Source organism: Amphibalanus amphitrite, unplaced genomic scaffold (genome assembly GCF_019059575.1).
Source record: "Amphibalanus amphitrite isolate SeventyFive unplaced genomic scaffold, NRLGWU_Aamphi_draft 000107F_arrow, whole genome shotgun sequence".
Taxonomy (NCBI): domain Eukaryota; kingdom Metazoa; phylum Arthropoda; class Thecostraca; order Balanomorpha; family Balanidae; genus Amphibalanus; species Amphibalanus amphitrite.
The window spans coordinates 511,325-525,357 of NW_024881602.1; the positions used below are offsets into that span (position 1 = coordinate 511,325).

The window sequence follows — 14,033 nt, forward strand, 5'->3', positions numbered from 1 at the left end:
GGAGTCACCCGGAGTCGACCGACCGGGCAGTAGTTCCTCCATCCGCCACCAGGTGGCAGGAGCGGCGATCAAGGCCGGCCGGCCGGCGCGGCGGTGGGCCACGCGCCCAGCCCCGGACTCGGCGGCCGGCGGACGTGCGTGCTGTGGTAGAGGGCGGAGTGGGAGGCAGAGCGCCGGAGGCAGAGGTGCGGGAGGTGTCAGCCGGCGCACTGCCGGGTGTGAGGTCGGCGCCGGCAGTGGCAGTGCAGGTGACACAATGTGAACGTTCTGCGGTTGGTGGGAGAAAACGCTGGAGTGCTTCGAAGGATCGCGGATCGTGCTCTTGTTGGATTTAGGCGCATGGTCTCGTGGCCCAGAGCACGTTGAGGGATCCTTGTCGTGGAGCACTGGTAACGTGACCGTTTCTTCCACGTGGATATTGGAGGCCACTCTCAGCAGGTAAGTGGCTTGGTGACCGGTGGCTCGTACCTACGCATTGTGGACGCAGCCTCGTGCAGCCTATTTATTTGTTTTTACTTGCGGTAAATTTAGAACAGCGCACTTTTAATGCAATTTCCTTTCATTTATGGCTATGTCGATATGCCACTGCCCACTGTCCAATGCCCATTGACCATTCCTTTCATTGTTCGATATTTCTATGCTGAACCCACCTAATCGTTTATCGCGATAGGTAGAACGGTGCGGAATTTATTAGTCTTGTATGGCGATCACTCATTCTTCTAACTTACTGACACCAAAAGGTAAGTACCTAACCAAAGTTGCAACTTACGACCTGCAAGTTGCAACTAAACCCTGCTTTTTATCCGGTACCAGTACAGGCATACCAATCGATATATCTGTAACATCCGTAACTGCAAAACGTAATGTCCCTTGGCGCGTGTCGCAGAGCCAGAATGTCCTTCAAATGTTGCATACTATAATACATGTTCGAGAGGTAAAGGTTTATTTCTGCTGTCTCCACCAGCAAGCAATTTTAATGACACGAAGTCCTTTCCGCTTCAAGGCTCACAGCACATGATTAAGAGATTATTCCAAAGATTCAGACGATTACCTCCTATAAAAATCGATAAGATGATATCTCCCAGTTATATCATTTATTCATTTCCTTCTCACACGAGCAGATCGCGAAAAGCCGGCATGAGCAGCCCATGAGATATATTATACACATGCATTCTCATTATCCAGTGAAAACTGTAATTGAAAAATGTACGTTTGTTGTCGCTTCCTTATCAACCTTTCATGATGAACAGCTTGTCATCCACTTGTTAACACGCTGCTGCGATTTGTCATGTGGGCATGTTACAAACGGTTCGTAATTTATCTGCCAATACGAAGAACAGGTTTTCCACGCTATTTTATTTCGCTGCAAAGCCGACGGCCCGTAAGAATCTTGGACGGCCCTATAAACGAGCATAGCCAGCATGGTAACGGTTCTGCAGTGCGTGGTTCCATAGGCCTCGGATCGCGGATATTCGAAGAGCATGGCCATCTGACATGCAGGGAGCACAATGAGATTAGTTCCGCCATCAGTCAGCGGCTGGCAGTTGTTTTTCGGCAGCGGCCAGTCATATATGGAGCGGCCGCGGAGATTTCTCCCTCCGAACGAGGCGGGAGACAGACGAGGAGGCAGCGGGGGAGAAGCAGTGCGTGCCTCACAGGCACCTGCCTCATTAGCATACGCGCCGGCGCTGCCGTGCGCCCACACGTCATGTCTCAGACATTCGTGACTCAGTAATGCTAGGGCGACCATTTCCGTCTGGTACTGCGAACAGGAAATGGAAAACTATCTGAATCGGCTATCGTTGTCTCCGTTGTCTCATTTGCACCGGGTCTAGTTCATAAATCGGGAGAGAGGTCTTAAATACGCCACCTTAAACTCGACACATGGTGAATTCCAGTTGTCAAATTTGATTGAATGCGACTTGTGGTGTGATTATGATAACGAAGGGCTCGCTACAGTTGCTAATTATGACGGCGATACAGCGATATCATAAATCATCCGGCGCCTGGGATTCTTTCCTGCCAGGTTCGCCAGCTAAAGTCGAATGCAGACTTACGGATTCAACTTCTAAACTGAACACACTCATTTCACAAGCTGAAACTACAATTGGCACGTCAAGCATATTGAGTACTTGCTATAGCTGATTGGTTTTCTACCGTTGAAACAGGGCATATTTTAAGGCACTTACTGCGTCCCATACCCCTCGCCTTGGGACGTAGCCCCTGCTGATTTGACCCACTGCGTCCCTGCCCTGTGCCCTGTCCGGTTCCCTGACTTGTGCCCTGCTGCGTGCCTTGACCTGTACCCTTCCCTCTAAAATGTCCTGTGCCATGCCCTGTAACCTGCCGTGCCCTACTTTCTGCCCTCCTCAGTGCCCTATTCCGTTCCTTGCCCTGTGCCCTTAGTCGTAGCACGTGCCCTCTGCTCAACTTTGGGACGCAGTAAAAATTTGTTAAAATATGCCCTGCGTTAAAACCAATAAGGGCATAAGTTAACCTCATAAGCCGAAATGTGTTTTTATTCAATGGATATTCAGCAGTGGCAAGCACATTCGAATACCATAGACATCATGCCTGAAATCTTAGGTACCATTTTAGGGAGCACTGTGATTACCAGATTGTTCCGCCGTGTGGACCCTCCACCCATTTCGAGTTTCCAACTCGATTTGGTAGATAATTATACTCAGATCGGTAGATACACCGTGCGGCACCGAGCCCCGGTGAGGCTCGCCCAGAAAATCAGTAGAGTGTTCCTGGAATGGCATGCTACCGCCCCGATAACAACTCGAAGGTCGCTACCGAGATATGCGCCGGTCTCTGCAGTGGAACGAGCGGCTCGGCTATACCGTTATTTTAATGAAGGCAGGCCTAATACCGTGCAGGTAACACATTTTTACCGCCAGTACATTTTTTGTGCTTCTTTTGTGATTTCATGTCGGATACTCTCGTGAGACCGTTCCTACCGGCATTGGAATCTGAGTCTCGTCCGTGACTTTGGCAGCTAAGGTGACGGTCATCTCGATGACTTGACACTAGGAAAGTCTGTTTCAGCGTAAGCTTCAAGCGATCATCTAGCCGTTCACCTAGTCCGAGACACGACGATGGTGTTAAATGAATTGGTGGACATGAGTGCGTCCTGATGATAAATTGACGCTCCATGTTGCTGAATTGAACTCCTTCAGTTCCTTGATATTTTAGACCATGTCATAGCCTTGGGTCGAGAGAATAACGTGGAAATATTGAGCTGGTAACTGGTAAGACCCTCGCATGTGTGCGGCGTTTACCAGCTTCTAATGTGTAGGGGGGGGGGGGGTCGGTTGGACCCCCCTTGCCGTTTGGCCCCTGATCGAGCTAGAGCTTCGCGGAAAAAACGAGCGTGTTGCCCGTGACGAGAGGAAGCCGATGATACCCAATTTTAAGGTCCTAGGTCATTGGTTGACCTTCCAGGTCAGGTCAATGACCCAAAGTCGGGAAAATCGGGACCTGTTAGAAAGTCGTAAAGTGTGGCTGCTAAGGGGTTTTTCGGGGTGCTGATCACGAATATCGTGTTAGTTTTGATCACAGATGATGTCTTGAAGCATTTAGACCAGGTCGGGTCAGGTCAGGTCAGGTCAACCAGTAGGCGTCGTGACGGGTATTCGTAGTACGTGTCAACCGCCTCTGACAGCTTCGTAACATGTTACGAAGTCACCAAAACTACTTCGTAAATGTTCAAATGGTTGCTAAATTCGAATTCAGCTCCAAAAACTAGCCTAGAAACATGTAAAACTCGAAAAAGTGACCCGAGGTCACCAAAGGTCAATGACCTGACCTGACCTTCAGGTGACCTTGACACACACGGGAGTAACATCAAATCACATGTTTGAACGTTTGAAACCACGAAAAGCTTGCAAACACGCGGCTAGTGCGAGCCGACATACGCGAAATCGCGATTCCGGCCAAACATGGTCTCGGAAAAGAGGTCACAGGTCAAAGGTCATTTGGGTCAGGGTCATGAAATTTTCAGGGTAGGTGTAAAATTGATCAATGCGAGGGTACTGAAAGTTTCGTCGCGATCGGCCGCTTTTTACGCGAGTTATTCGCGAAAAACCATGGGGGGGTCCATCCGACCCCCCCCCCTACACATGCGAGGGTTAAGACTCATTGGTAAGACTCACTGGTAAGACTCATTGGTGCACTCCAAAGGATGACACAATTCCGTTGAGGCAGGCGTGCTGTCTTAGGAGACCGAGAGACCACCCAACCGCTCAGACGATTACGCTGGAGGCCGGAGGGACATGCTCAATATTGGAACTAACTACCCTTCCGGTTTCCCAGCTGTCTGGGTGGAGTGACCGTTACCCCGAAACAGGAGAATGAAGTGAAACATAGAAAGGCAAGTGCTGAGGATAAAAGGGCCGATGAAGATAAATATGGATGAGCACAAGCCTAGGAGGCTGGTACGAGTCAGTGCACTGCTTTGCTCGTGCCACTAATTTCTATCATAATATTGTCCGTACCCCTGGAGGAACCGAAAACGAAGATAATGGCCAGTTCGCCGTTTCGAGAGTTCTCAAATTAACATTATTTGTTTGTTTGTTTGTTTGTTTGTTTGTTTGTTTGTTTGTTTTGTTGGGTAAGGCTTTTTCCGTGGAACGACACCATTTCAAAGTAGGAAGGAAGATAGGAATTAAGGGAGACATTGGCCTGGGCGGCCACACTGATGACTCGCCGGGGTTGAGCCCATCACTTGGACAGGTCACTCAGCCCCCTGACGGTCACCGCACCCGGCCCGGCTATCTGCTCCCAGGGCATAGGCGTAGGAACAGGGGGGCCGGGGGGCCATGCCCCCCCCCCACTTTCGGAGGTGGGGGGCCGGCAATGTTAACGCCCCCCCCCCCCCACTTTTTGCTGACTTAAGTGTCTGTCTGTACCTACCTACCACCCGGTAACTTGACAACTATTCAGCTTGCCCTTTAATGAAGATTCCCTTTTGTTTCTACAGCATTATTGACCGCAATTTCCTTCACTCAATGAAGGAAACCATATCAGAGACAAGACTGTGGGTCCTTATGACAACATTTTGTTGAATACGAGGCGCGGGATAGCGAGCACTGAAAAAGTATAAGACAATACTAGCACGGTGCAGGAGAATGCGTATATGTACATACAAACGACCAACGCTTGAACGGATCTGCTTGGGGTCGGCATAGTTCGTCAAAGGCGTACTAGCTGGGGACCAGGGTGACCGTGCCCCCGCCTCGGCTCAAACAGGCTGGGGGCCACCAATGTCTGTATCTGCCACTCCCCCTTCCACTTTCAGTGCAGTGGCGGTCGCAGAGGGGGGATCGGGGCCATGCCCTTCCCCCTCCAAAGGCTAACCAGGGGGCCATCATATCATTTGCCCCCCCCCCCCCAAACAACCAATGAGCCCCCATGGGCGTATGGGGCTCTGGCCCTCATTCGATTGTCACGAGGCTCAAGAATCCCACGCTAGCTATTAACAGCTCCCAAACCAGTCTTTGAGGGTCCTACACTGATCTCGGAGGGCCCTTCAGTGGCGGTCAAGCGCCCACATTGACCGCTGAGAACCCACATTGACCTCACTTGAGGGCCCCCAAACCGGCCTCAAGGGCCCCGCCGGCGTCTGAGGGCCTCACACCGGCCTCTGGTGGCCTCATTTCTGTCTCTGGGGTCCCAAGACTAACCTTTAGGTGCCTCTGAGGGTCCCGCACTGAAGTCTGAAGACCCGATGCCGGCCTCTAAGGGTTCGCATCGGCCTCTGAGGGTCCATCTTGGCCTTAGGGGTCCGACGCCGGCCCATGCCGGTCTTTTAGGGCCCCACACTGACCTCTAAGGGCCCATGCTGGTCTGTAAGGACCCACATTAGCCTATGAGGGCCTTGCACGGGATTCTGAAGACCTGATGCCGGCCTCTGAGGCTCATCTTGGTTTTGAGGGTCTTCTGCTGGTCTCTGGGGTCCAACACCGGCCCATGCCGGTATTTAATGGTCCCACATTGACCTCTGAGGGCCCTCCGCTGGTCTCTAGGTTCCAGGTCCCGTCCATGCCGGTCTGTTACGGCCCCACACTGACCTCTAAGGGCCCATGCTGGCCTGTAAGGACCCGCATTGGCCTCTGAGGGCCTTGCACTGGATTCTGAAGACCCGATGTTGGCCTCTGAGGCCCATCTTGGTTTTTGAGGGCCTTCTGCTGACCTCTGGGGTCCAACACCGGCCCATGCCGGCATTTTAGGGTCCCACACTGACCTCTGAGGGCCCATGCTGGCCTGTAAGGACCCACATTAGCCTCTGATGGCCCAAGTCGGCATCTAAAGGTCTCATCCTGCCCTTTGCAGGCCCTGTACTGGTCTCTGAGGGCCTACCCTCGCCGGCCGATTGGGGGGGGGGGGCGGGTGACGCCCCTCCATAGTTTTTTTTTTTTGCGATAGCTCCGAACACTCCGGCGATAGAGAGCTGAAGCGTTGCATACCTGACCTTTGAATCAAGCCGGATCTTTTAACACCAACCGCATTTTCGGGTCAGATCAGGTCACTGACCCATGAGGTCTTAAGTGAACCTCTGCACGGGCTTCAGCTGTCGCAACTTCGCAACGCCCTCACTGCCAGAGGAGATTTCACAGGGAAATGAACCTTGGAGGACCTAGTTTCCATTAGGAGTCTCACAACTTGTACGTCTCGGATTTTTTCCTAAAGGTCATATGAGGTCAGGTCATTTTCGTGACGTCACCATTAGGTGATGTCAATGGGGATAAACTGAAAACTTTTTCTGGCGCCGGAAACGATCTCCAACTATCTCAAGCACACCGAATCGTGATTTCATGCACTCCTTGAAAGGTTCGATACGTCACTTTTGCAATGTTGACCTTGCGCGACGTCATTTATGAAGTTATAAGGGTCATATTAGTTTGTCGTCAATAACTACCGATCAAATTGAGCTAGCGAGTCGGGAAAGCCATCAATGGACTCAGGAAGACCTGCCGAATCGAATGATATGCGACATGACCTCCTTCGACCAATTTCGTGATCTGGGGGCGCTGACCTGACCGTGACCCGAGGTCAACACCCTCAGTTTACCTCACCCAAACAAAAAGTATATATCATTCGACGCGCCTGAGAGAGGCGAACACGATGCTGGCAAAATCGCGGCTCTGCGGCCGTTTTTCGAAGTTATTCACCAAAAACGGAACCGTGCCTTGAGGCACTTGACCTGACCTCAGAGGTCACCGGTTGACCTAGGACCTTAAAATCGAGTATCGATCTCTGCGTCTCGTAACGGCGCACACGCTCGTTTTTCCGCGACGCGCTAGCTCCACCAGGGGCGAAACGGCGGGGGGGTCGTACCCGCCCCCCGCCCTCTCGGCCGGCGCGTATGTAGAAAACCTATAGGTCCGGGCCGTCGAGGGCTAAATTGGCCTCTGAGGGCCCAGACCGACCTCTAAAAGTCCCACACAGGCCTCTGATAGTCAATCAGCCCAGTTGCAGTGGTCGCTGATATAAAACCTCTAAAAACGTTATAGGTGGCTGAGCTTAGCTGGGCCGTTCATGCTGATTTTTATAGGTATATTCATATTGAAAAGTCTCGCTTTGCACGTTTCACGCTTGCTCGTAATGAAAAAGTTGCTGGATGCCTCTGGAATTTGCATGGGTGCCAACGGCTTCGGAGGACAGGGGAACGCGTCCATCAGTTTGAGTTTATGGACGGGAGTCTCCCTGAAATTTTAACCAATTTTGTTTTTGTTTTTGTCTCGATTTTTTTATCTCTGAGCATGTTTGGGAAAACAAAGTGGCCGAAATCCGAGGAGAAATTGGATCTTGGGGGTAGGTTAGGTTTTGGACCTCTGGGACCCTGCCCCTCCCCCCCCCCCCACTTTCGAAAACGTTCCTACGCCTATGTCCCAGGGGAAGTGCCCGTCCAGCCCGGAACAGGGAGTGGATGGGGGAGGAATTGACTATCCTGAGGATGGAAAGGACGGAACAGTGGATTTAATCTTACCTTACCGGCAAAGGAAACAGATCGGAGTCTACCTAACCATCACGTGACTCTAGCGGCAGTTGTCTGAACTATCGCTTCATCCTGTCCCTGGTAGGTGACGAGTGAGTGTGGCCCTCCGTAGTCCGTTCATATTTGTGAGAACCTAGGTACTGGCTAGACACTGGTAGCCCTCAAACTCAAGGGGTCGCAGGCACCCCTCTTTTTAAGACCCTTTTTAATGTGATAGGTACCTGTGGGATTGCATGAGGAGAAATGGAACATCAATGTCCGGTTGACGGTTGTCCTTTGAGGCACTCTCGCTCTCCCCACCCCATTCAGCTCGCCTGGTTTAGCTTTTGGCAGTTTAGTTGATCTTGTTATCGAGTTTATCACACTTATCCTATGCAGCAATCGAATTTAGTTCAGGCTTCTCAGGTTTATTCATGCGCTCCGCAGTAACTTAAACCTCGCCGGCACCAAACCAAACAGTAACTCAAACCTCGCATGCAATCCCCCCTAAGGTTTTTCGCGAATAACTCGCGTAAAAAGCGGCCGATCGCGACGAAACTTTCCGTACCCTCGCATTAATCAATTTTACACCTACCCTGAAAATTTCATGACCCTGACCCCAATGACCTTTGACCTGTGACCTCTTTTCTGTGACCATGTTTGGCCGAAATCGCGGTTCGGCGCATGTCGGCTCGCATTAGCCGCGCGTTTGCAAGCTTTTCGTGGTTTCAAACGTTCAAACATGTGATTTGATGTTGCTCCCATGCATTAGGGTGGGTGTCAAGGTCACCTGAAGGTCAGGTCAGGTCATTGACCTTTGGTGACCTCGGGTGACCTCGGTTCACTTTTTCGAGTTTTACATGTTTCTAGGCTAGTTTTTGGAGCTGAATTCGATTTTAGCAACCATTTGAACATTTACGAAGTAGTTTTGGTGCCTTCGTAACATGTTACGAAGCTGTCCGAGGCGGTTGGCACGTATTACGAATACCCGTCACAACCCCTACCGGTTGACCTGACCTGACCTGACCCGACCTGGTCTAAATGCTTAAAGACATCATCTCTGATCAAAACTAACACGATATTCGTGATCAGCACCCCGGAAAACCACATAGCAGCCACACTTTACGACTTTCTAACAGGTCCCGATTTTCCCGGTTTTCGGGTCATTGACCTGACCTGGAAGGTCACCCGATGACCTAGGACCTTAAAATTGGGTATCATCGGCTTCCTCTCGTAACGGGCAACACGCTCGTTTTTTCCGCGAAGCTCTAGCTCGATCAGGGGCCAAACGCGAGGGGGGTCGTACCAACCCCCCCCCCCCCTTGTGCCGTCGAAGGACTCAAAATGGCCTGTGCCGGCGAGGGTTAAATGAAATAGTACCTACACTTTCCCTAAATTCGTTTTTTTTCAATTGATTTTTTATTTTTATGCTCAAAATTCAAAATAATCAGCAAAGTAAAGAAAACCTTTTGATAATAATATAATTTCTTATATTTTAACCCGGCAGTTGCTGGGGTATTTCGCCACCCACCGTTTGCTGGGGGGGGGCGTTAAACGCCCCCAGCCGATAACTCGAGAACCAATAGGCGCAGCGAAACGCACGAGGCGGCAAACGAAAGAGCGCGACGAGACGCTTCAGATGAGTACTTTAAAGTTGAATTTTGAGGTCACAGGTCGGGTCAAGGTCAGGTCAAACACCTGAAATCGGGCTTTCAGTAGCATGGACTTCAGGACTTCGCAATGGGCGCCTCTCGTCATAAACTCTGTCTAAATGGTGCACAATCCATCATATAAGGCCTACAAGAGTGTCAGCTCCATGTCGGGGTCGGTCAAGCATAGGTCAGGGTCAAGGTCAGGTCAACCGGGTAGGCACATATCCCCGAAAATCAAAACTGATATTCGCAGCCTATGACACATGTTTTATAGGTAATTTGGGGCGTAGAACACGATAGTGACATTCATTTTATCACATGTGTACGTGTTTGGCTCAAAAAGTTCAATTTAAGAAATGCATGTATCATGGTCGTGAAGTAGTCACGAAAAATTGCCAAGATTCAGTTCAAGATTATGGAAAATGCGGAACGATAATCAATAATCGAAGATAGCCATTTGATTGATCATGGTATTGGCAGTCTAATGGCGTTTACGGCATGTCTGTATGTCTATTCTGTGATTTTATATGATTTTTTGAACATATGCCGTTTTTGGTCGAAAACTCAGAAATCATGACGTCACTAAAACCTCGATATCTCAAAAATTTTCCAACCGATTTTTTTGAAACTTTGTCACAATAAACTTCAATCAATTCCCTACAGGTACCCAAAATTTGGCGCGCCTGCGGCGCGCCGTTTTTATGCTATGGCCCGGCGAAAAAAGTGGGGGCGTTTAACGCCCCCCCCCCAGCAACTCGCGGGTTAATATAGTGAGGCTGAGGTGGCTGCATTCTGGGCATTTCTTCATTATGATACCACTTTCAGCTGTTTAACCCTCGCCGGACCTAGTGGTTTTCTACATACGCGCCGGCCGAGGGGGGGGGGGCGGGTACGACCCCCCCTCGCCGTTTCGCCCCTGGTGGAGCTAGCGCGTCGCGAAAAAAAAAAACGAGCGTGTGCGCTGTTACGAGACGCAGAGATTGGTACCCGATTTTAAGGTCCTAGGTCAACCGGTGACCTCTGAGGTCAGGTCAAGTGCCCCAAGGTACGGTTCAGTTTTTGGTGAATAACTTCGCAAAAAAACGGCCGCAGAGCGCCGAATTTGGCAGCATCGTGTTCGTCTTGCTCAGGCGCGTCGAATGATATACTTTTTGTCCGGGTCAGGTCAACTTGGGGTGTTGACCTCAGGTCAAGGTCAGGTCAGCACCCCCAGGTCACGAAGTTGGTCGAAAGAGGTCATGTCGCATATCATTCGATTTGGCAGGTCTTCCTGAGTCCATTGTTGGCTTTCCCGACTCGCTAGCTCAATTTGATCAAGAGTTATTGACGAAAAACTAATATGACGTTGATGACGTCATAAATGACGTCACGCAAGGTCAACATTGCAAAAGTAACGCATCTAACCTTGCAAGGAGTGCATCAAATCACGATTCTGTGTGCTTGAGATAGTTGGAGATCGTTCCCGGCGCCAGAATAGCAGTTTTCATTTTTCCCCATTGACTTATAATGGTGAGGTCACGAAAATGACCTGACCTCATATGACCTTTAGGAAAAATCCGAGATATACAAGTTGTGGGACTCATAATGGATACTAGATCCTGCAAGTTTCATTTCCCTGTGACATCTCCTCTGGCAGTGAGGGCGTTGCGAAGTTGCGACATCTGAAGACCGTGCAGAGGTTCACTTATGACGTCATAGGTCAGTGACCTGACCTGACACAAAAATGCGGTTGGTGTCAAAAGATGCGGCTTGGATCAAAGGTCAGGTATGCCAAGTTTCAGCTCTCTATCGCCAGCGTGTTCGGAGCTATCGCGAAAAAAAACCCTATGGGGGGCGGCACCCGCCCCCCCCCCCCTCGGCCGGCGAGGGTTAAAACACTCGTTTCGGAACGAGAAATGGAATATCTTTGTCTAGGGTGATCGTTGGGCCGTAAAAGCTTCTGATTTGTGCTGGTCTCAGATCAAGATACAACACGGCTATTCCAGTTCAAAACCCCATGTTAAAAGTGAACTATTTCTTATAAAAGATCTAGTCAACACGTAAATGCTAAAATGAATGTTAAAGGGATAGAAAATGAAGAAAAACCAGGAGATAAAGTGTCGCGTCTGGCTTTTCATTGTGTAAGCAGAGCACCGCGTTGCAGAAGTTGTGACATCTCGTCAGATGTGTCCAAGATGCTGTGACTCTGAGGGAAGAGTCATCTTACCATTGGTAATGCAGAAATAGGGAAATTCGAGTATAAACGCACTCTCGGCAACACTGCACGTTTCATGCTCGGACACTGCGCCACTAGAGTGACGCATCGTACGAAGCGAGTCGGACATGGAGACAACAATAGTCCTATAGGCAACGTGATATATTACCAGTAAAACGCCTTTTGGGCGACCAACGGAGCGAGCGAGAGGATGGGCCTTGCACGTGTGAAATTGCGAGGGGGTACCTCCAACTAACTTGTGCACTGCACCCTACTAACCGGTCTTTAGCGATGTACCAAATTTCAGCGCAATCGGCCCAGCCGTTCTCGAGATCTGGAAGCGGCACACTGCACGTGCGCACGTGCAAGCGGGGTCCAAACTGACTTTTGCACGGCACCCTACTAACTGGTCCCCAACCGTGTACTAAATTTGAGCGCAATCGGCCCAGCCGTTCTCGAGATCTGGGAGCGCCCCCTGCACGTGCGCACGTGCTGTAGCACCCCAACCTTAACACATGCAGATGAATTATCTGATGGAGACCTAACTGTGTACCGAGTTTCAATTCAATCGGCCCAACCGTTGTGCCGTTATTGCGGTTGCAATTTTGGGGGTTCTTAAAAAATGTCCAACTTTACCACGCGCCACGTGCGGTGGTTGGCAAGAACGCATGGTGGCCATCACACCACAGAACTTTTACGTCCAAGTGACATTCAGTAAAGAAGACCGCTTGTCAATCGGATGTCCCGTTCCTAAGATATTAGCTTTTGAAGAGCGTCCCCACGGCCGGCCTGCGACCTCATGAACAATCATTTATTGGACGGAAAATAAAACCAAAACCATAACCACCTTTGATAGATTGTCTGGCCACCAAATTTCCTTCCTCTCTTGTATGAACTGTTATAATGTAGGGGTATTGTGTTCGTTGATACCTATAGAATAAACATTGATTTCCCGGAATTGGTAGTCTTCCTCTCAATTTTTTCCTAGCAACTACCGGGCTCATTCTCTGGTTTGCCAGCTTCGTCACCATGTTCGCGTCTGGGAGCACTGATAGGGATCTCTTGCAGAGAATGAATGAATGAATGAATGAATGAATGAATGAATGAATGAATGAATGAATGAATGAATGAATGAATGAATGAATGAATGAATGAATGTGGACATTTAAGAGTACATATGCTGCTTTAAATACCTATAATGCTGAAAAATGATAATTAGAAAAAGAGTGTAGCTACCACAAATGGAAGGCATCGGTTATTGCTCGGGTTACAATCAGCCCCAATCACAAAACGCATCGTCATGCAAATAACTGATTCAAACATATGTAAGCGGTATTATACAACACATATGTAGATATACGGTTGAGTTAACAACATCATAAGTAGGTACATTCCTTTATTTTTCTGAGCGGCTAAGTTACACACACACATCCTGCGTTCTTAGTTCTTTGCATGTGTCGATACCAAAAGCATGTTCAAATTGATCTCGCCACCGTGTCTTCCTCCCATCCGTCTCATGACTGCGTTACATCGGCTGCGGGTGGGCGATCGGCCGGGTGTGGATTCATTGTGCGCGCGTCAGTCTCGGCTCAGCCTCCGTCCGGGGTGGACGCGTCCGTACCGCTCCGCCCGGGGAGGCTGCAGCGGCGGCGGCGGCGACGGCGGGGTCGTATAGCCGGCCGGGTCGCGCGGCGGATACATCACGTGTGATGCTTGTGTGAAACGTGTGACATCGGTCCAGATGTGGTAGTAAGGAAAAGAGAGGGGACGATCGCTGCCGACATGGCCAGTGCCAGGAGGATGCGTCAGGTGCGGCTGCGGCGCTGCCAGAGTCTTCAGCCCATTCACAGTCTGACGCTCAAAGGCAAGTCGAAATCGTCTTATATATGTAAGACTCTTTGCTGCTTTAGTTTTCCATTCTGGTGCTACTTTTCTGCGTAAAAAAATCAGTATCCGGATAGCTCCAGTGCGTAATTGCCGCTGTCATATAAGCCCTTATCATGAGTCTGCGCGATCTCCGAAATGCATCTTGTGATCTTGTGCATCTTGTGCCACAATCATTGGTGGTGTTACATTTCCAGCAGAGGTTTAATTATCGTAGGATCTATTCTGCAGTCTCTACTTTTTTGCTGGTGTTAACCGCAGGTTGTTTGAAATAGACATATCGTCTAGTCCCAAACTGCAGTCTCTAGATAGGCTTCTGTGC

General features: G+C 50.0%; 1 long non-coding RNA gene across 1 annotated transcript in view; it reads left to right on the forward strand.

Annotated features, from left to right (window-relative positions):
- The first annotated feature begins 311 nt into the window (after positions 1-311).
- Positions 312-14,033, forward strand: part of LOC122380815 — a 36,980-nt gene continuing 23,258 nt past the window's right edge. The window contains exon 1 of the long non-coding RNA XR_006256389.1: positions 312-438. This is a non-coding gene — a long non-coding RNA (uncharacterized LOC122380815). The remainder of the gene's footprint in view (positions 439-14,033) is intronic.